The 21018-nt window shown below is 37.1% G+C and overlaps 1 protein-coding gene and 1 long non-coding RNA gene across 2 annotated transcripts in view; one reads left to right on the forward strand and one right to left on the reverse strand.

Annotated features, from left to right (window-relative positions):
• Positions 1–21018, reverse strand: part of LOC136792821 (uncharacterized) — a 142858-nt gene that overhangs the window by 69227 nt on the left and 52613 nt on the right. The gene's annotated exons all lie outside the window — the stretch shown is intronic.
• FREM2 (FRAS1 related extracellular matrix 2) overlaps positions 9562–21018 on the forward strand; it is a 210410-nt gene continuing 198953 nt past the window's right edge. The window contains exon 1 of the mRNA XM_067016848.1: positions 9562–9664. The gene's annotated coding sequence lies outside the window, so the exon portion shown is untranslated. The remainder of the gene's footprint in view (positions 9665–21018) is intronic.

The raw sequence follows: 21018 nt of genomic DNA on the forward strand, positions 1-21018 counted from the left end.
TTCTGCTGTACAATGAAGTGAATCAGCTATATGTATACATATATCCCCTCCCTCTTAGACCTCTCTTCCACCCATCTAGGTCACCACAGAGCGCCGAGCTGATCTCCCTGTGCTATACAGCAGGTTCCCACTAGCTATCTATTTTACACATGGTGGTGTATTTATGTCAAATCTAACCTCCCGATGTATTTAACTTGGAAATTATGGTGATGAAGGATTCAAAATGTTAACTCAAAATGCCATACACAAAAAAAAATACCATATTTGAGATTTGTTAATGTTTTTCTACTAAAATATAATTTTTAAATCTTCAATATTAATAACAATTTTGACAAAGTGAGTCCTGAATATTTATGTATATATTACTAAAAAGTGGAAGGAACGACAAATGTCCACAATCCAGGTTCGACGTGAATTAGTAAAGACTGACACCTACAGTAATAAATTTCAGGTCTGAAGATATTCTATCTCTGGTCCATAATGACTTCGGCCCAGTCATTACAAGTGCTATTTTACTATTTTCACATTAAAAAAAGTGACATCTCAAGATGGATAAGAGAAAGGCATTAACACTAGAATTCTCACTTACATTATCAGAACTAGTCCTCTTCTCCCCTTCTGCTACATGTTGCTAAAAGACCAGCTTTGGAGTATGAATTCTCACACTCCCACGTTACTCCTTCCAGTGAAGTTAAAGAAATGACAAGCAACATATGAAAACATTTGACAGCTTAATATCTGTGCCTCACATTTCAGTGTCTCCTTTGATGCTGTAAGAAAAGCTGGTGGCTCTACATAAGAGAGCAAGATTGGGAGGTATGTGTTTTGACTTTAACTATATCACAGTGTGATCACCTTACCTGAATTTTTCGATTCTTTCTAAACTAGAAAGACTCCATTGTCACAAAGTAAAGTCTGAAATAAATTATTAAAGGAGGTACCCATATTGTGTTAGTAGTGAATTTAATCTAAATCTTAAATCTCTACCATAAAATTATTCTGTAACGAATTAGGAGTTTGAAGTAAAACATACAAAATAAATTTTTGCTCTACTTGAACGCATTTAGAAGTTATCTGAAGTATTATCTTCAGTTCCAAGCATTACACTTTAAGAAGAAAATGGTTCAATGGAAATAAAAGTCAGAGAAAATCACCAGGTTGGTGAAGGAACATGAGACCACAGGATATCAAGAACTGCTGAAGTAACTGGGGGTGTTATCTTAGGAAAAATGAATATTCAGGAGGGAGACGATCATTATATTCAAGTATCATTTGAAAAGGATGGTATTTGCCTAGTAAGACACTAAGATTTAAAATAAACCAAATGGATAAAAATTCCAGGTAGGAAAAGAAAAGAAAGAAGAACTAATTTTTGGATACCTTGAAAAAGAAAGGGCTTCTTTGGAAGGTTATATAGTAATATATTCCCTATAACTAGAGAAGTTCAAAGAGCCACAGTGACCTGGTGGATTCTGATCCTGAATGAGTGGACCAGATGACGACTGGGGTCATTTGCAAGTCGAGATTCTGTGATTCTCTTATTCTATGAAAACAGAGTTTTTAGAAAAGTGATAAAGAGTTTCTAAATAATGTGTTCCAAGCATAGAAACAAGTAAAAAGTTGTTATTCAATTATAAAATGTTTCTTTTTTCATCCTCTGAAAAAATATAATTCCAATTCATTTCCCACTCATTTTCAAGGATCCAAGGAACACAGTAGTAAGTAAACATATTATTAAAAATAAAATATTCATTCCCAGTTTTGTCAACTCTTTATGAAACTGAACTAAAAGAGTACCTGGAGATGAAGTTTTCATCCAATGAGATTTTACAGGGCAAGCAAAAAAGCAAGCAGCAGAACAATAGGAATAGTATTTAAATAAGTGAAAAATTTTGGAAATAGAGAGTAGTGGTGTTTGTACAACATTGTAAATGTAATTAATGCCATTGAATTGTATACCTAAAAATAGTTTTGATGGCAAATTTTACACTGGCAAATTTTTACACAATAAAAATAAAGGCAGTGATGATACTGAGGAAAAAGAAAGAAAAAAAGAAAGAAAGAAAGGAAGGAAGGAAGGAAGGAAGGAAGGAAGAAAGGAAGGAAGAAAGGAGGGGGGAGGGAGGAAAGAAAAGAAAAGAAATAAAAGAGAAAGAATTGGAACATACACCAAACTAAGTAAGAGTGGTTATTAAGAATAAATTTAACTTTTTACTCATTCATAATATTTGAAATTTGTTTCAATAATCTTGTATTATTTTTAAAAGTTATATTTAAAATAATTGTTAAAATAAAGCTAACAGAGTACCAACTCTTCTTTAGTACTCAAATAAATATGAATGACTTTCATTACAGAAGTTCTCAAAATACATTTCTGCCTTAAATATAATTTATTTTGGATGGTACTCTGCATTAAATGTCTATTAGATTTAAATACATACCAAAGGAATAACAAGTGAGGAAAGTAAAGCACTCTTCCTTTCTTCATGAAGCTTATAATCAAAAAGAAAGGGCACGAAATACATCCATGAAATAACTAAGGGGCACATTTACCAAGCAGCATATTAACAGAGTAGCTTTCACTAGAGAATAGTGAAAAAAAACTATGTACATAAATGTTAAGGAATCCTAAATAAAGGCAGGGTTAAAATTAGGTGGGGTTACACAAAAATACCTTCTGGATGAAACAGAGATGTTATTGCAAATTTCAAATAAGATAAGAGACGAGGAAAAACATTAGATTAATTGTAATTGTATGACTCCTTCTCTATCACTCTTTTAATTATTAAATCCTTTCATAGATTCTCACCCCCACTTAGGAAAGCAGGTATTCAGTTGTTCTCTTTGCCGCCTCTGTGGCGCATGTAGTGCCTGGAAGGCTGGCCTCAGGCCCACACACATGGACACCCTCCCTCCTAACTGTGCCTCGGTGCCTTTGGTGCCCTTGCTGTGTTCCAGGGAAAGCCATGTAAATGGCAAGTTTGCACGCTTCCCAGGCTTCACCCACGAAAGAGCAACATTGAACTTGATGTACTTAACTCACTTGAACCTATCCCACTGTGCTCGCTATGTAACTAGAAGTGTGGACTAGGTGACTTAGTTGATGGAAAACCCAATCCTACTTCCTGGGCTTTCAAATCTAAGAGAGGAGATTCAAGTACTCAACTCTACTCCCTCTCTCAACTCACCTAGTCCTAACGGCTCTCCTCTGTCTTTTAGGAAGTCACGGTCTTATAACTCATCCTTCCTCCTCTACAATTCTTTGTGAAAACCTATGCTCCAGAATTCCAGGTGTGGCTTTCAGGATTTCAAGGAAAAACCTTTCCTCCATTCAACAAAGTCTGACTTTTACAAATCAAAAGTACTTACTTTTAGGCTATGATTTTCCTAAGAGCTCAAAAAACTCTACTTATTTTAAAACTCAAAGCAACTTCTTTGTGTCAGGGGTATTCTGAAGGAATGAACGCCTCCCTTTCAATGCGGGAAGGCCACGAGATAATTAAGGAATGAGAAAGTAGCTATAGGAAATAAAGACATTGGTTGAATATTATAAAAAAAACTTTATGCCCAATATTCTACATTTCCCTTGCTCATTAGCAACTTCATTTCAACATTTCTGACCACATGCATATGTGTACGTATACACACACATACATACACACATTTATACATGTACTGAGATTCTCCTTTGAAGTTATGCAAACATCTTATCACTTCCCTCATTAATGAGTTAAATGACATGTTTTATACATATTCGTTTTTATTTGCATGATTTTATCCTGTGAAAATTATACTTAAGAAAGGGTTTAATATTTAAAGTAGAATGGTCAGAGAAGGTCTCACTGGTAAAGTGATATTTGGTCAAAGGTTGAAGGAAATTAGAGAACAAGCAATTTGGTTCTCTGTGGTAAGATTGTGGCAAGCAGAGAGAAAAGCAAATGCAAAGGTCCTAAGATAGAAGATGTAAATAATGAGAAAAAGAAACTGACCCACTTCCATGTTTCACAACCTATGTACAATTGTGGGCTTTGAGAGTAGACAAGAAACAACACACACACATTGCATGGACATGGGCTTCAGATATCTGGAGTCTGTGTAATTCAAAAGCAGGACATACAAATTTCTGAGGGGACTTAGCAAAGGAAATGATTGATTCTGCTTGGACGAAGAGGCAGAAGGCTTCCCTACGGAGATAACAATGAACATTTGGTAAAATTGGCAGACAATCAGCAATTTCATCATGCTGATATGTGGCTCTCCCTTGTCTGGTCATTTGGAGTAAAAGTTACATTCAGGATAATTTTCTTTTTTTAACAATTGTCCTTATTCATGAGAACATGAAATTTAAGAAATTAGTCTGAACACAGTCAGCTTTTTGAATAATGATGTCTCCTAGCAAGCAGAAATTCTATAGCTGTCTTTCTAATAGAGTTTTTTCCTTAATTTCGTACTAAAATAATCTTGAAATATGATTGTAGAGAATATTCAGAATTAAAGTGCATTAACTGGTCCCTAAATCACTGAGATCTGAGTGGTCAGTTAAGTCAATTCACTGTATTACATTTTAGAATGTATAAGAGAGTTGTAATATATACTATATATGTAATATATATACATATATTGTATATATATAACTGAAAAAAATAAGAAGTCATATTCTACTAAACAAAGTTTAAAATCTGTAATAATTAAGTGATTAGTGTCTTTGCTTTACATTTTGCCCCAGAGATGAATAAGGCTCAGATATAATAATAAAGTTGATTTATGGATACAAAGCAGGTAATTTGTATTTCCTATTATTAAGGGAATATTCTCAGAGTCTCTTTAGGAATGTCAAACCACATATGAAAAGAAAATAAAAATTTCATCAGCAAATAAGTCATTTTTCATATTTTTGAAAGCTGACAGAGGCAGGTAGTCTGACTGGTTTTTATTCTATTTATGCTCTCTTACGTGAGAGATACCATTCTGACATTTTAAAACATTAGGCCAGAGGATGAAGATACAAACTGTTCTGAAATATTTGTCTGCATTTCCCAGACTTTCCTTAAAATGTGTAATTGTTTTGGGCAGTAGAAATAAGTGAATAGTTGTATGGAGGTACATTTATGTCCATGGTCCCAAGCAGAGTCGGAGAGACCCTACTATCATTTTCCTACTCAACTCTTCTTGTCAACCTACAACAAAAGTAGACCCCTGCTCTCCTCCCAGGAAACAGCACAGCAAAGCATGCACAAGACAGCAAGGTGTACAAAGAATGCTCTAAAATAGTGCTTAAAAACTGTCATCACGAATAAAATGAGAGTCTACATCCTGACGCCACCTTAGCTACAAACGTAGGTGCTGGTCTCCAGGAAGTGTCAGGGTCTAGTAAGCAAGAATGACGAAGCAAATGATCAGAACAACGTTGATTTCATTCATGACTGCCTTTGATGGCTGGGGTCACGAGTGCAGAGCGCATTCATACCGCTTAGCACGAGAGGCAGCTAGAAGAGCACCTGAAGGAAGAGGCTGCTCTCAGGAAATAAGAGAAATAGCAGAGAGGAGAAAGGGGAGAAGAGGTTAGCAGCAAGAATAAAGACGCTCTGATTTCTTTAGATCTCTCAAAACCTGAGAAAAATCTACCTATAATTTGGGGGTTTGGGGTGCAAACAAGAAATCTACAAGCAAACATTGTACGGACATAGTTCTTAGATGTCTGGCTGGTGGAGTGAAGTCGATTTCAGGAAACCTCCGCAGTTTTAAGACAGCTGGAATGCAAGAATTTCCTTTCACCTTCAGGGATCCACAGAAAATTGTGTCTTTGGGCAAAAGATTAAAAAAGAGGAGAGGGCTTCCCTGGTGGCACAGTGGTTGAGAGTCCGCCTGCCGATGCAGGGGACACGGGTTCGTGCCCCGGTCCGGGAGGATCCCACGTGCCGCGGAGCGGCTGGGCCCGTGAGCCATGGCCGCTGAGCCTGCGCGTCCGGAGCCTGTGCTCCGCAACTGGAGAGGCCGCAACAGTGAGAGACCCGCATACCGCAAAAAAAAAAAAAAAAAAAAAAAAAAAAAAAGGAGGAGAAAACCTACTGCGTTAACACCGTTTCCTGATCTATGATAATTAAACTTGTCACCTAGTTCGGTTAAAGTCCAATTTATATGTTGGAGGGCAAACCATTGTCCAGGTCAGAGTTATAGATATTCTACAGAAAGTCCATAACACTCTTAATCTAGGTCATTTGGGGGCATCAACAAAAGGCTTTGTGTGTGTGTGTGTGTGTGTGTGTGTGTGTGTGTGTGTGTGTGTGTGTAGTTGGATTATACATCGGCATTGATAGAAAATTATTTTTGTTAGTATTGTATCCTGAACATTTTGACATTCTAACTAAAGACTTTCTTGCTGTCATTTCCAAGAAGCTTCTGTAAAGATTAAGAATTAAGCAATTCGAGGTTATATTGGCTCTAATGACAAAATCATTTTCTAGATCCTCGAAGCTTACTGAATGAAGGTACAAAATGTCAACCCGGCACATGCCAAACTTTGTACCTTTCAAACTTTATGTGGTTCCATCTTATCACACCATCTGCAGCAGCAACTCAGTTTCCGGTGTCTAGTACATATCACCCCAGCCAGTCAAGTAATCTAGTTTATAAAATGTTTGGTTCAATATTATGAAAAGCACAAAGTAGACAGGTGGTTTCATAAAACAGCCTTCAGTTTTATGAAACCATTTCTGTATCTCCTGGTGGAAGCATTCCTTTCTTGGGAACTTAGAAGACTTTTAAATCAGGAAAGTGCAAAGTTGCAATGAAGGGAAGCAAACACTTGCTAATAGATCACTAGAAGGAATTGTGAGAGGAGCCATAGAGATAGTCATTCTGATGTAAATATTTACAGTGATTAATGTTTTACTGACATTATAAGATTATAACTGCTATGTTCTTATCGAACAAGTAATTATTTAATTGATAATTAATTTTTTTGGCAAAATAAGTGCATTTCTCCCATATGATAAATTAAATATTTAAATGGTATGGGATGCAATTAAAACTAAGGTATTCAACAAGCAACTTATTCAATGCCACAACCTCAAATCCTTTCAAGAATGAGGCAGTGGATAAAAAATTCATAAAACTAAACATTAGGTACTAGGTACATTATGTTATACATTTTGCTATAAGATTTGAACCATAGGAAGAGTATAAAACATAGACTATAAGCTTTCCATATGATAAAAAATTGTTTCACATAAGCTTATGCTCAGAGAATATGATTTAACTGTGAAATAGATGGAGAATAAAAACGCTTTTTGCAGCTTCCTAATTGCCTAAAAGTCTTTAATGTACTTTTTATGGTTTGAAAATTTGGCTTGAAATGAATAAAAACAGCAACATTTATAATTAACTCCTTTGTCAAAATGTTTTCAGGCAGCTAATTCTTCAGGAAATATAGCATGGTCCACTGCCAGGTAGAATGAATTAATGCTTTATTTTCCCTAGGTAGTATCTCACATCTGTTTCTAATATTTGTTCCTTTGAAATAATTCCACATACTTGGTTCACTGATTTCTCCTTCTCCTGTCTGCCTAGTCTAAAAGAGTTGAGCATAACTACTAAACCCAGGTGGTCTAGAAATCTTCATCACTGTAGGATTGTGGTTAGCCCTAGCAGGTGGCAGTGGATGTGATGCTTAACAAAACACACCACTTTCTTTAAAGAAATCACATAGGCCACACAGTCCTACTTCTCCATTCATGGAATTGCCTAATGAGATTTGATTTAAACTTACTTATGCCGATGTGTATTTGATGTAGCCTTGAATTCTTATGCTCTTTGTGATAAGTATTGATGCTTGTAATTGTGCTGGTTAATATGTTATGACCACTTCATTTTACTTAGGTACCTATTTGGGAAGGTTGCCTTTTGATTCATAGCCACAGAGACATTCCTGACAGGCACGTAAAGGGTTAGATACAGGAAAGGCGTATGTAATCTTGTCCTGATTAGGACCAGGGGCACACTGATTCTGCCTGGATGCATGCCTCGGGAGGTTTAAAAACTCTTAGCACACTTTGTCTGAATTTCCTTACTCTTTTGCTAAGGGCATGCTTGGAGCTTCTCTCTCTCTCTCTCTCTCTCTCTCTCTCTCCCCTTCTCTCCTTCCTCCCCACCCCTTTCCCCTTTCCCATTTGTATTTCAGTGAGTAGCTGGGCCTCTCACACAGTGTTTGAGCCCTCAATCTGGAGTGAAATTGGCAAATTTGGGGGTGCTAATTGAGCTTTTTTTTTCAGTTTTTAACTCTCAACATATTGAGTCACCTTTTTCTGCATTCGTGTGGTATTCACTTACTAAATCACTTGAAAGAATTAGCCACAATTCACTACTATCAACATATAGAGTTATAGCTTCAATTTCATGTAAATAACTTCACTGATGTTTATTTTCATGGTTTTTCATGTTGGATAGGACTATGAGAAGAAACTATAATTTTTAAGCTGCTATAGACAGTGTCTCTAATCCACTCACACCTTTTTCTTGCTTTGAATAGAGAAAGCAAGTATCACACCTGATACACGACACAGAAAGTAGCCTGCTCCCAAATATGTTCAGATATTTGATACTTATGCATCTTTCACAGCATCTGTCAGCTCTCTTACCAGCTGCAGCTTACACCTACTCAAATAACAGAGAAAAATATTTGCTGTGTCTTAACATGTGCCTCTGGGGGATGACCTACTTAACATTCATTCATTTGTTAATAAGTTCAATGGACACTCATCAAATATCTAATATATACAAGGCATTATCATAAGAGCTGTTGATGTAAATGCAGAAAACAGAATGGCATTTTGATCTACTACATCCAAACATGGAAGGCTCCTTCTATTTTATGTTCACATGTGTTCATTAAATAAACATGAAATTAAGACTGTCTTATATGCATATTATTCTAATAGCTACGATTTGCTTTTGCTATCCTCTTTGAACTTTCTCTTGACTTGTTCGAATAATAGTTACTCTACGTATTAGAAACAATGGGATTGGAATTTCTGACACTACACTTGGGCATCCAGAAGGAGTTTTTATAAACCATGTCTTGCTGTCCACCAAATGCCAGGCTGGCAGTGAGGGGTAGAAGAGAAGGAAACACTAACTTCTTCCAAGTACCACCACATGAGTGAGATGATTCCGCAGGCTGGTTCTGTCTAGATCAATATGCAGTCTAGAGAAACTGGACAGACTGCAGCCTGCAGAGTGAGAAGTGAATTCTCTGGTTATATCAGATTGGGGTTGTATTGCAGATGGGAACACTAAGGAATGGGGTTAAAAACTGATTCCCAATCTTGGGGCAGGAGGCTGGGAAAACGAGACAAGAGATGCAGGTCCTAGCCTGATATGTGGAGAATCAAGTGATTTCCCTGAGTGCCAGCAGAGATGCCGTGAAGGGCCTGATGAGTGCTTTGCCTCCCAATAATCCCCATCACAATATTCTCCATGATTTCAAATAAAAAGAAAAACATGTACAAAACACACAAACGTTGACCGCAGTTTTTTTCATAATATCCCCAAACAGAAAGCCCTGGTATCTATCAGTAGGAGAATGGATGAACAAACCTTGGCATATCTACTCAACCAAATACAAGTTTGCGATCAAAAGCCATGGACTACTGATATAGACAATAAGGTGAGCTAGAAGGAAGGCTTGAAATGCATTCTGACTGGGGAGTCATATTTCCAGCTAAAACTCAGGAGCGATGTCATTTAAGAGGGAAGAGTATCAGTGGACAGCAACAGCCTCTGCCACAGTAATGATTGTCAAAAGCTGCCTTGCAGATCTGTTGTTTCATATGGTAATATGTAATGCTTAGCATAGTAACTGGCACATAGTAATAAACTGTTGTAGTGTGCATTTATAATGATTATTATTATCAACTGTTTATATGTGCTTGAGTCCAAAGGAAGACGTGCTATCCAACTAGGCTCTAGGCTCAGAAGAAACTGTGTTGTCAGCTGAAAACCAGTTCGAGCAATAACAAATATCCCTCCCCCCAAAAATTATTCATTACAACCCCTTTCAATCATTAAATGTTTTCAATTTATCTTGGGTGGCCTGATTTTTTTTTTTCTTTTTCAGTTCAAGATTCCAAGAATAGTTACTTCACATTCAGAGATGCTTAGCAGGATGAAGTTTTGTTTCTATGACCAGCCCTAATGGGTTCTTTGAATGAAATAAGTGGATTATGTATAATTTGCAACAGATTTGTTAATTGCCGACAGGAATTATTTTTGATATTTACTGCCTAAAATCATTCCCTTAAAATCACTGAGGTTTTGTTTCATTAGATTCAAGGTTTAATGCCAATGAACTAAAAAGAAAAATACACACACCCCCCAAATGAAAAGGGTATAAAGATGATTGTGAGAAAAGAATTTTAAGTTGAATTGCCATATGACCCAGCAATTTCACTTCTGGGCATACACTCAAAGAATTAAACAGAAACTCAACAGATATTTGTACACCCCTGTTCACAGCAGCATTATCCACAATAACCAAAAGGTGGAAACAACCCAAGTGTCCATCGATGGATGGATGAATAATGAAACTGTGGTCTGCACATACAATGTAATATTATTCAGGCTTAAAGAGAAAGAAATTCTAACACATGTTATAACATGGATGAACCTTGAGGACACTATGCTAAGTGAAGTAAGCCAGTCACAAAAAAACAAATACTGTATGATTCCAGTTAGATGAGGTACCTAATGCAGTTAAATTCATAGAGACAGAAGGTAGAATGGTAATCGCCGGGGCTGGGGGCAGGGAGGAGTGAGGAGTTAGTGCTTAATGAGATCAGAGTCCTAGTTTTGGAAGATAAAAACCGTTCTGAAGCTGGATGGTGGCGATGGTTGCACCACGGTGTTAATGTACTTTATGTCACTGAATTGTACACTTAAAATGGTTAAAATGGTAAATTTTAGTTATGTGCATTTCGTTACAATTTTTAAAAAAACAAATGATTGTGAGAGGAATATATGTTTTACCTGCATTGAGTTCCTTCTCCCATAAAATCTGTCACCCTCTTGGTCTTGTTACTATCGTTAAGGATCAATGGTGGACCAGAGGCAACCATGAATTTGCATAGAAATATGTGTACCAAGTAGGCATTAGCTAGTGTCTTCCGTGTTGACTGAGAACCTTGTAGTCTACTCATGAATGGTTTCCTAAGAGAAACAATAATAATATTGCTTTCTTTACGAATGAAGAGTACTTTAAAAAATTAACATAGGGATTTATTCATTCATTTGTTCACTTTTTTCACCCATCTACTGGTAAGTGCCTGCTGTAGATTCAGTCATTTATACTTTTCCTTTTCCAGATCCTCTTTGTGTTGTAAACGTAAGATAACTGAATATTAGGGCTGGGAGGAGAGAGAGGTTGAGGCCAAGAAATAAGCCTTGGAGTTCATCCCTGTGTCTGGAAGCTTCCGGATAATCTAGAAATGTCAGCTGTCTAACGGCTTACATGAGTCTTTGGGAATTTCTTGTTTTTAAATATTTAGAGACACAACAGCAGTCCTTTATTTGCAAAGGCACCCAATTCAAATCGGCTTCATAACTCAGTGACCTTTTCTTGCCCATAGGGGAGCTCTGGCTTCAGGGAAGGCTGCACCTTGGACGGCAGGACTCCCCTTTCCGTGTCCTTGTCCTTTGTCTTCCCTTCTTTGTGTTCACTGGTTTCACAGTCTCTTACTGTTGACTACTCCACTCCTCATTTACGCTGCTGCATAGGCATTGCTCTTCTCTTCTGTTTTTAGAACATTCAAAGTGTGATCGTTGCCTTACAACTTTACATTTACTGCTCTTTCTCCCTGAGCCCTTTTCCCCCAGGTATCCACATGTCTCACTCCATCATATCATTCATGTCAAATGCCATCTTGTCAGAGAGGTCTGTCCTGACTACATAATTTAGTATAATACATACACACACACACACACACACACACACACACACACACACAGGCTCACCACATCTCTGTCGATGCCCATTTTCCTTACTCTGCTTTATTTTTTTCATAGCACCCAAATTTGATTATTGTCTAACTAAAATGTAAGCTTCATGCAAGTAGAGACTTTTTTTTCATTTGGTTGCATTCCCAGTGTCTAGAGCAGGGCTTGGCAAGAGTACAGCTCACAGCCAAATGTGCACTGCCTGTTTTTATGTGGCTTATGTGCTAACGACAAGTTTTTATGTTTTCAGATTGTTTTTAAAAAAATCAAAAGAAGACTATCTTGTGACCCATGAAAATTTAGAAAATTCAAATTTCCGTGTCCATAAATAAAGCATTATAGGAGACAATCACACTCATTTATTTATGTATTGTCTATGGCCGCTTTCACCTTACCATGACAGAGTCAGGCAATTAGGACAGAGACCATACTTGGTCTGTAAAGCCTCAACTTTATAGAAAATTTGCTGACCCCTGTCTAGAACAATACCTGGCACATAAAGGTGGATGAAATAAATACTGGTGAGTGAGTACATTTCTACTCTCTCAATAATAGACTTCTTTCAGTGACCTGAAAATTATACACAGCTTTTGTCTAATCACTGGTTCCTCTGATAAAAGGATTTAACTTTCCCTAGTGATAAAGGAATTGGCACAGAATCCAAAAAATATTCTACAAGAAAAAAAGAGAGAGAGTAAAATAAGAACAAATGATAAAATCACAGCGTAGTCGTATATAAAACTTATGAACAACAATATATCCAGGAACTTAATAACATATTCATCTCCATTCGTTATCATTAAATCCCTTCATTCATTCACTTTTTCTCTTTCTTCTGCTATATAATCCAAGTCTGTCTGATACACACTCTCCTTCAGCTAATCGTGACTCTCGGTTCCCCAAAATGCCAGATCTTCCTTCCTTCAATAAACCCACACTTTCTCCACCCTCTGTCTGGGATGTTTTCCTTTTACCCACCCAGTGAATGCGTGCTTGTTATTCAAAAGATGAGAGCTCAAATGCCACCACCTCCCCACCATCCCAGTACAAAAACTCCCATACATGATGGCTTACATCTGCATTCATTCGTTCATTCATTCATTCATCCTACACACATCCGTTGGACAACCACTCTATGACAAACATTCTTCCAGATACAGGGCTACAGCTGTTATAAAGAGAGATTTCATTCTACTCTCTTAGAGCTAATATTTTATCGGAGGAAAAGACAATAAAATTTTTTAAATAAATGATATTGTCAGTGTTGGATAGACAGTGAGTGAGTGATACATGTTGTTAGTAGTTTGAGTTCACTATTAGGAAGTGGCACACAGAGATGGAAACTATGTATTTTGAAATATTAGGAAAATGTACACCAATTTCAGAATTATGAAACTTGTGAGAAAAATAAATGAGAAGATAAAAATTATTGCTATTTAAAGACCTGTTTTTAAAGGGAGCATAAAAGGAAAAAAAAAAAGGAGGGGGCAAAACATGAGTGTAAACTTAAAATTATGTGAGTAGAAAAAAATTCCGTTGTTGGAACTGAATCAGATAATTTTTTAAATCAATTGGTTCACTGCTTTGCAGTTCATCTGTGTAGTTGGAATCTGGAAGTACCAGTTTCACATCATATTAAAACGGTCCTCATTTTTAAGTTGCACTGACCAATTTTTTAAGATTTCATTTTTCTCCACTGATTCCCTGCTGTGAGAATAAGCATTGTCTCAAGCTAATTATTTCTATGTCTAATAAAATATTTAAAAGGCATAAGTGTCCAATAATGATAATATTCTGAGCTTTCAATTTAATTTTTAAATTTAAAATATAGGTAAATTTCATACTCATTTTCTGCAATTTCATATTCAGTTCATTCAAATGTATTCATTCAGTAGATTCAAACAATGGTAATTAAATGAGCTATTATAATTTTTTAAAGTTTTCTTTCTCAGAAGGGCTAAACAAGGTCAAGTTTACTTGCTGATGCCATAGTTTCTCAGAACTTTTCCAAGACATCTAGAGAAGAAAGGCAGGGAGACAGCTCTTTGAAATATGGCTTCAAGAAATACTATTTCATATCAAAAACATTGTGGGTGTGTGTGGACACAAGCTATGTGTGTCAGAAAGAGCATCTGTGTGTGTGTGTACCTTTGTGTATTTTCATGCTGAGAGCACAAAAGTAACATAAACATTTGGGAATGTTTTTGAAAAAGTCTCACTCCCACGTGATAGGAATAGAGATTACATGATATTTGCTGTTGATGTTTCAATCCTAATTATTGACACTCAGCGTCTTAGGGTAATTCTTTCTTGAGGCACTGGAAGACCCTCCCATTGAAAAGAAAGACAGTTGCTCAAGTGTGTTATGTATTAATGATGAAGACAGAAAAAAACAAGGTGGGAAGGGCTTGGCCCTAAAATTAACTTCCTTTCTACTACAGAAGAATCTCTATTTATTGGCATTCAGGGCAATGTACAAAAAGAATACCTTTTGTCTCAATTTCTGAGAATTAGCAGAAAAATGCAACTCAATTGCCTGGAATCACACTTTCTCCTATTCGTCTGTCTAATTAATAATTTCTTCTATCTTATATTTGTGTATACAAAGGGTAACTACCTTCTTTAAGGATGTCTCCAAATTTCAGAGTTTTCTAAATTTTCAAAGACAAAGTGCATTACTTTGCAAAATAAATAGAGTGATTACTGTAACTTTGTGACTGTCTGCCCAAACATTAAAAGTGAGACATGTCTGACAGTCATCTGTTTGGGTTAAACCGACTTTTGATTCATAGAAATATGTAGAGGATACTTCTGAAATGATCATTAATATGGTTAATTCTGATAGATATGGCCAAATGAAAGTACGATTATTGGTTAATCAAGGAGCAACTTAATGTTATTCAGTAGTAAATGGGAGTTTAAAAAAATGTGCTTGGAATATTGTCCATCTTGACATTGCAGTCAGCTGAGATATCTTCATATTAAGCAGTTACTACGGACAAAATCACATTGATGTTGCAGAAAGGTCATGATTGCAGTAGCATGAGGAAGCCTAGATTAACGACAAGGAAAAAAAGACAGAAGAAGGAGGCAGCAATCCAGGGAATAAATGATTATGGCTTGAATTCAAGCAGTGGGAATAAAAATGGAGTGAAAAGAAGGATTTAGAGACATGAAAAAGGTTGAATCTAAAAGACCTAGAAAATGAATGGATGTGGTCTTGGTGGACTGAGGGATGAGTGAGAAGAAAGAACTGAAGATGTGCTTGAAGTTTCTAGCTTGGATGGCGGACTCTGATGGCAACTGGGGGAGAAACGGATTTCAATATAATCTTTCATGAATATACTAAAGATGGTGATTTTAAGAAACAGCTCTATTGAGGCATAATGCACATACCATGCAACTCACTCATTTAAAATCTGTAATTCAGTGGCTTTCACCATGTTCCCAGAGTTGTGCAACCATCACCACAATCAAATTTAGAGCATTCTCATTACCCCAAAAAGAAACACCATACCCTTTAGTCGTCACCCTCAACACCCCACCCCATCTCCCCCAAGCCTAGGCAACCATTAAGCTACTTTCTGTATCTATAGATTTGTCTATTTAGGACATTTCATATAAACGGAATTACATAATTAATTACACACATGGTCCTTACTGACTGACTTCGTTCACTTAACAATGTTTTCAAGGTTCATCCATGTTGTAACATGTATAGGTCCATTATTTCTTTTTATTACTGAAAATGTATTATCATATAGATATGTCATGCTTTATGTATCCATTCATCAGTTCATGGGCATTTGGATTGTTTCCACTTTGGGGCTATTATGAATAATACCGCTCTGAATATTTACATGTAAGTTTTTATGTGGATGTATGTTTGCAACTGTCTTGGATATATACATAGAAGGAGTGTTACTGGGTCACACTGTAACTTTAGCCTTTTGTAGAACTGCCAAACTGGTTTTTAAAATTGTTGCATCATATTATGCTCCCTCCAGCAGTGTCTGAGGACTCCAGTATCTCCACATCCTCCCCAGTATTCTTTATTCTCTATCTTTTCTATTATAACCAGTGTGAGTGAAGTGGTATCTCATTGTGATTTTAATTTTGATTTCCTTAATGACTGATAACATTGAACATCTTTTCTTGTGCTTATTGACTGTTTGTATATATTCTTTGGAGAAATGTCTATTCATAACTTATGCCCATTTTTCAGTTGGGTTATTTGTCTTTTTGTTACCCAGCTGTAAGAGTTCTTTATATATTTTAGGTACAGGTCCATTATCAGATACATGATTTGCAAATATTTTCTCTCACTCTGTAGGTTGTTTACTCACTTTCTTTCTTGTTTTTCTTTTTTGGGGGTTGTTGTTAAATATTTATTTATTTATTTACTTGGCTGTGCCAGGTCTTAGTTGCTGCATGTGGGATCTTCGATGCCTCGTGTGGGATCTTCGTTGAGGCATGCGGGATCTAGTTCCCTGACTAGGGACTGAACCCCGGCCCCCTGCTTTGGGAGCATGGAGTCTTAACCACTGGACCAACAGGGAAATCCCAATTCACTTTCTTGATGATGTCCTTGGAAGCACAGAAGATTTTAATATTGGTGATCTCCCGTTTACCTATTTTTCTGGCATGTACACTTTGGATGTCATATCTAAGAAATCATTGCCTACTCAAAGGCTACAAAGATTTATACCTATATTTTCTTCTGAGAGTTTTATAGTTTGACCTCTTACATTTAGGCCTGTCATCCACTTTGAGTCAATCTTCGTATATGGTATGAGGTAAGTGTCTAACTTCATTCTTTGAATGTGGATATCCAGTTCTCTCAACGCCTTTTGTTGAGGAGAGTATTTTTTCCCATTGACTTGTATTGGTGCCCTCTCATGGTCCCAGCTGATTGCCCCAGAGTTGAGCATCTGACTTAAAGATAGTTGATCCATAAGTTTGCTGATGGTAATGATGTAACCTGAGTTCTACAAACTCTGCTTAGTAAGAGAGAACTCTTGTCAATGAGATTGTTCCCTCTTGGAAATCTGAATAGACATGCAAAAAAGAATTTTGTAATTGGAAGAAAAACGAAAAGATTATAAAGAAAAAAGTTGTTAGTCATATGATGATTATGAATGAGCTGAATTATTAATAAGTAGATGCTATAGATAGAGAAAATATAAACAGAGAATGATTTGATTGATCTGACAACTTAGAAGGAAGTGACAAGAGACCCAGGAGAAGCAGAGTCTAAAAGCGCTGAGTCATTGTCGAGACAGAGAGGAGAGATGATACAGAAACCGTTGTTAAGGGTTTTATACAATCTTTTTTTCTTAAATTCCTAAGAACTGCTAGACTCTTCCTTGTGTTAGCCAGAGAGATTTGCTGATGCTTGCAATCAAAATGACCACCCATATGTGTTCTGACTGTTAAATCTACGGGCTCCATAGAATACTCTTAAATGAAATGAGACAGCTTATGTTAGCAAGTCTGATACATACCTGGCTCCTAATAGAAGTTGCACAAACACCAATTTCCCTGACCTACTCTCAGACTCTCCTAATAGGTTTCATGGGCACTGTCTGAATTCTACAGGTATCAGAGATGCCGCAAGTCATCCTGTTGTAACACGGATACACGGCAATCTAAATCAAGACGGAAATTCCTTTGGTTCCAGGAGTAAACACTGTAATGAATGAGGTACCAGATTTAACTGACGCACAGGCAGAGCCTGTCCAGTTGACGTCTCTCTTCAGATTTCCTATTCATCCACCTCAGTAATTTTTTTTTTAACTTGGAGTCTTTTTACTGGTAGAAAATATTTTGGGTCAGATACAGTATGTTTTTTTCACTTAATAGGAGAAATCACATTGGAAATTAATACACACATGCCATCAATACATGAGTGATCTCACAGATACTATATTAATAGTAACCTCAGGCACGTATTCTTTCTTTTAAACTAATTGTGATCAACTTTTTGTCTTTGATTTCTCGGAATATTTAGTCTATTCTTTTTTTTATTTTTTTCACTTGTCAATGGATTAAGCTTGAGAAGATAAGCCTGGAGCAACGCAGCTTTGCAAGGAGGCACTAATATTCAGACAAAAATGATAGGGGTGGAACGCAGATTTTAGGCAAAGTTCCAGGTGGGCTAAAATAGCAACATTCGGGCTTCCCTGGTGGCGCAGTGGTTGAGAATCCGCCTGCCGATGCAGGGGACACGGGTTCGTGCCCCGGTCCGGGAGGATCCCACATGCCGCGGAGCAACTGGGCCTATGAGCCATGGCCACTGGGCCTGCGCGTCCGGAGCCTGTGCTCCGCAACGGGAGAGGCCACAACAGTGAGAGGCCTGCATACCGCAAAAAAATAAAATAAAATAATAAAATAAAATAGCAACATTCTTGAAGACTTAGAGCTTCATTCAGATTTTTTTGAATGTTGACTTTGCTTCTAGGATTTAATGCTGTATAATTATTTTCTTTCTTTACTCCTTAGATCATTACTGACAATAGAACATAATGTACATGGAAATCTGGGTTACAACAACATAATTAGTGATTTTGCTAAAATGGCATCAACAACAAATTTCATAGAATAAATAATAATTATAAATTATGCATGTCTTTCTTTTTATTATTCATTTAAACCTCATTGGTCCACCAGCCGAACTTCCGTATTGGATGTCGGTCTCCATTTGTGCTCTGGCCCTAGCCCTGCAAATATTAGGGGACAAATGACAAAACAGAAGATAGAAATTTAAGGCAGAAATAAACTTAATAAACTAGCAAGTGGGAATGTGGTAACTTTTGGTGGCTGTTAAGTGAAAAAGAAGAAAGAGCAAGACTTAGGATGAGAATTTATTCGTGAGGCACATTGCACCTGTTCTTTCTTCCTTGCTAGAATCATTTTATTTGCTTCCTAACTTGCACCCAAAAATGTTAAATCTCTGGCTCAAGCTACTGTCAGGTGGAGTGCCTCTGTCTCTGGAACCTCAGATGTTTGATTATTCCCTCATTGTTATTCATTTTTTAGGTTGTTGTGATTTTTTTCATATGGGAGGAAATGACCAGAATATTAAAATAGGAAACCCATCATGTTTTATTCTCTCACATAAAATATAAAAACTGTGCATCCATGGAGTGTAATGCAAGGATATTTCTCATAGGTAAGACAAACACACGAACGCTGCAAAAGCCATAAACACCATAAATAACACTGAGCTACAATCATCAGTGAAATAGAAAGATGCTTTCCTTATTCATAATGCTAACTGAACTCTGCAGTGAGATTAATGATAGCTGCAGATAGCGTTATTTTGGTAACAAAATTCAAGTGATTACTAATCCTCCATTCATTAGCACTTCAACTGAAGTCACCGCATTAAATCACTTGAAGGATTCAGAATTTTTCTCTCATACAATTTTGAAGAAGGTCTGTATCAGAAAAGGTATTTTCATATTTGACTTCCTAGAATGATAATATGTTCCATGAGTACACCAAATGCAAGTCTCCATATTACCTTGTCATGAGGGATGGTGTCTTACTATCCTTCACATCAAAACTGAAACATCTTTTCTGCAGAAAGACCTTGCCTGATTCCCCAGTCTAAATTTGGTCACATAGTTTTGTAGCGGCATTCCTCATTTTATTGCATTTTGCTTTATTGCACTTCACGTTTTTTACAAATTGAAGGTTTGTGGCCACCCTGCATGGAGCAAGTCTATCGGTGCCTTTTTTCCAACAGCATTTGCCCACTTTCTGTCTCTGTGTCACATTTGGTAATTCTAGCAATATTTCACACCTTCTCATTACTATTATATTTGTTACGGTGCTCTCTGATCAGTGATCTTTGGTGTTACTATTGCAAAATGATTATGACTTGCTGAAGGCTCAGATGGTGGTTAGCATTTGTTAGCAGCAAAGTATTCTTAAAATTAATGCACGTACCTTTTTTTAGTCATAATGCTATTGCATACTTAATACACTACAGTATAGTGTAAACAACAACTTTTACATACACTAGGAAACCAAAATATTCATGTGACTTGCTTTATTGTGATATTTGCTTTATTGTGGTGGTCTGGAACCGAACCTGCAGTATCTCTTAAGTTATGTCTGTATTTGCTGTGCATTTCCTTTATAGGGATTGTTACAATTGCCATTTACTTATGCCTTTATGTGTTTAAGGTCTATTCCACTCAATGAAGTTTAACTACAAGCACCATGTTTGTTAGGTTCACTACACATCCCTGACACCTTGCACTGTTTCTGGCAAATGTTAGTCGCTCAAAAATATTTGGGGGATACATTTTATTCACTTCATCACCATTTACACACTCGGAAGCTCATAATGCAGAAAAAGTAAAAAGTGCAAAGGGAGGTTGGGGGGAATGACGTGATGAAGACTTAAGAGGTTCTTAATGTTTAAGGTTGCTAGAGGATCACACAACAAGCAAAAGGCTTGAAGAAGTTGAAACTAGTTTCATTTTGGAATGAAGAAGTCTAGGAGGGCCAATAAAGTGGGCCTGGGTTTATCCTTTAGAAAGGACGCTGATCAATAAGGTGGCAGTTTTATGGTTTCTTGAGTTTCCCTTGTTTAAGAAAGAGATGACAAACAGATTCAGAAGAGGGTGATCTTACTTCTGCTGTTTTCAAAAGTAGACAAAGTTTGCATCAGCCCCTCAGGACAATTTTTTCAGTTGAGGTCTATCATATACTAGTCTGGGGCTCCCCTGGTGGCGCAGTGGTTGGGAGTCCGCCTGCCGATGCAGGGGACACGGGTTCGTGCCCCAGTCCGGGAAGATCCCACGTGCCGCAGAGCCGCTGGGCCAGTGAGCCATGGCCGCTGAGCCTGCACGTTGGAGCCTGTGCTCCGCAATGGGAGAGGCCACAACCGTGAGAGGCCCGTGTACCGCAAAAAACAAAAACAAAAACAAAAACAAAAACCATTTACTAGTCTGCTGGTTACTCTAAGGGAAAATAAGATTTCCAGACTCCAGTTTGAAAGATTTCATCTATGTCCTC

The sequence above is a fragment of the Kogia breviceps genome, chromosome 16 (genome assembly GCF_026419965.1).
Source record: "Kogia breviceps isolate mKogBre1 chromosome 16, mKogBre1 haplotype 1, whole genome shotgun sequence".
Classification (NCBI taxonomy): Eukaryota; Metazoa; Chordata; class Mammalia; order Artiodactyla; family Physeteridae; genus Kogia; species Kogia breviceps.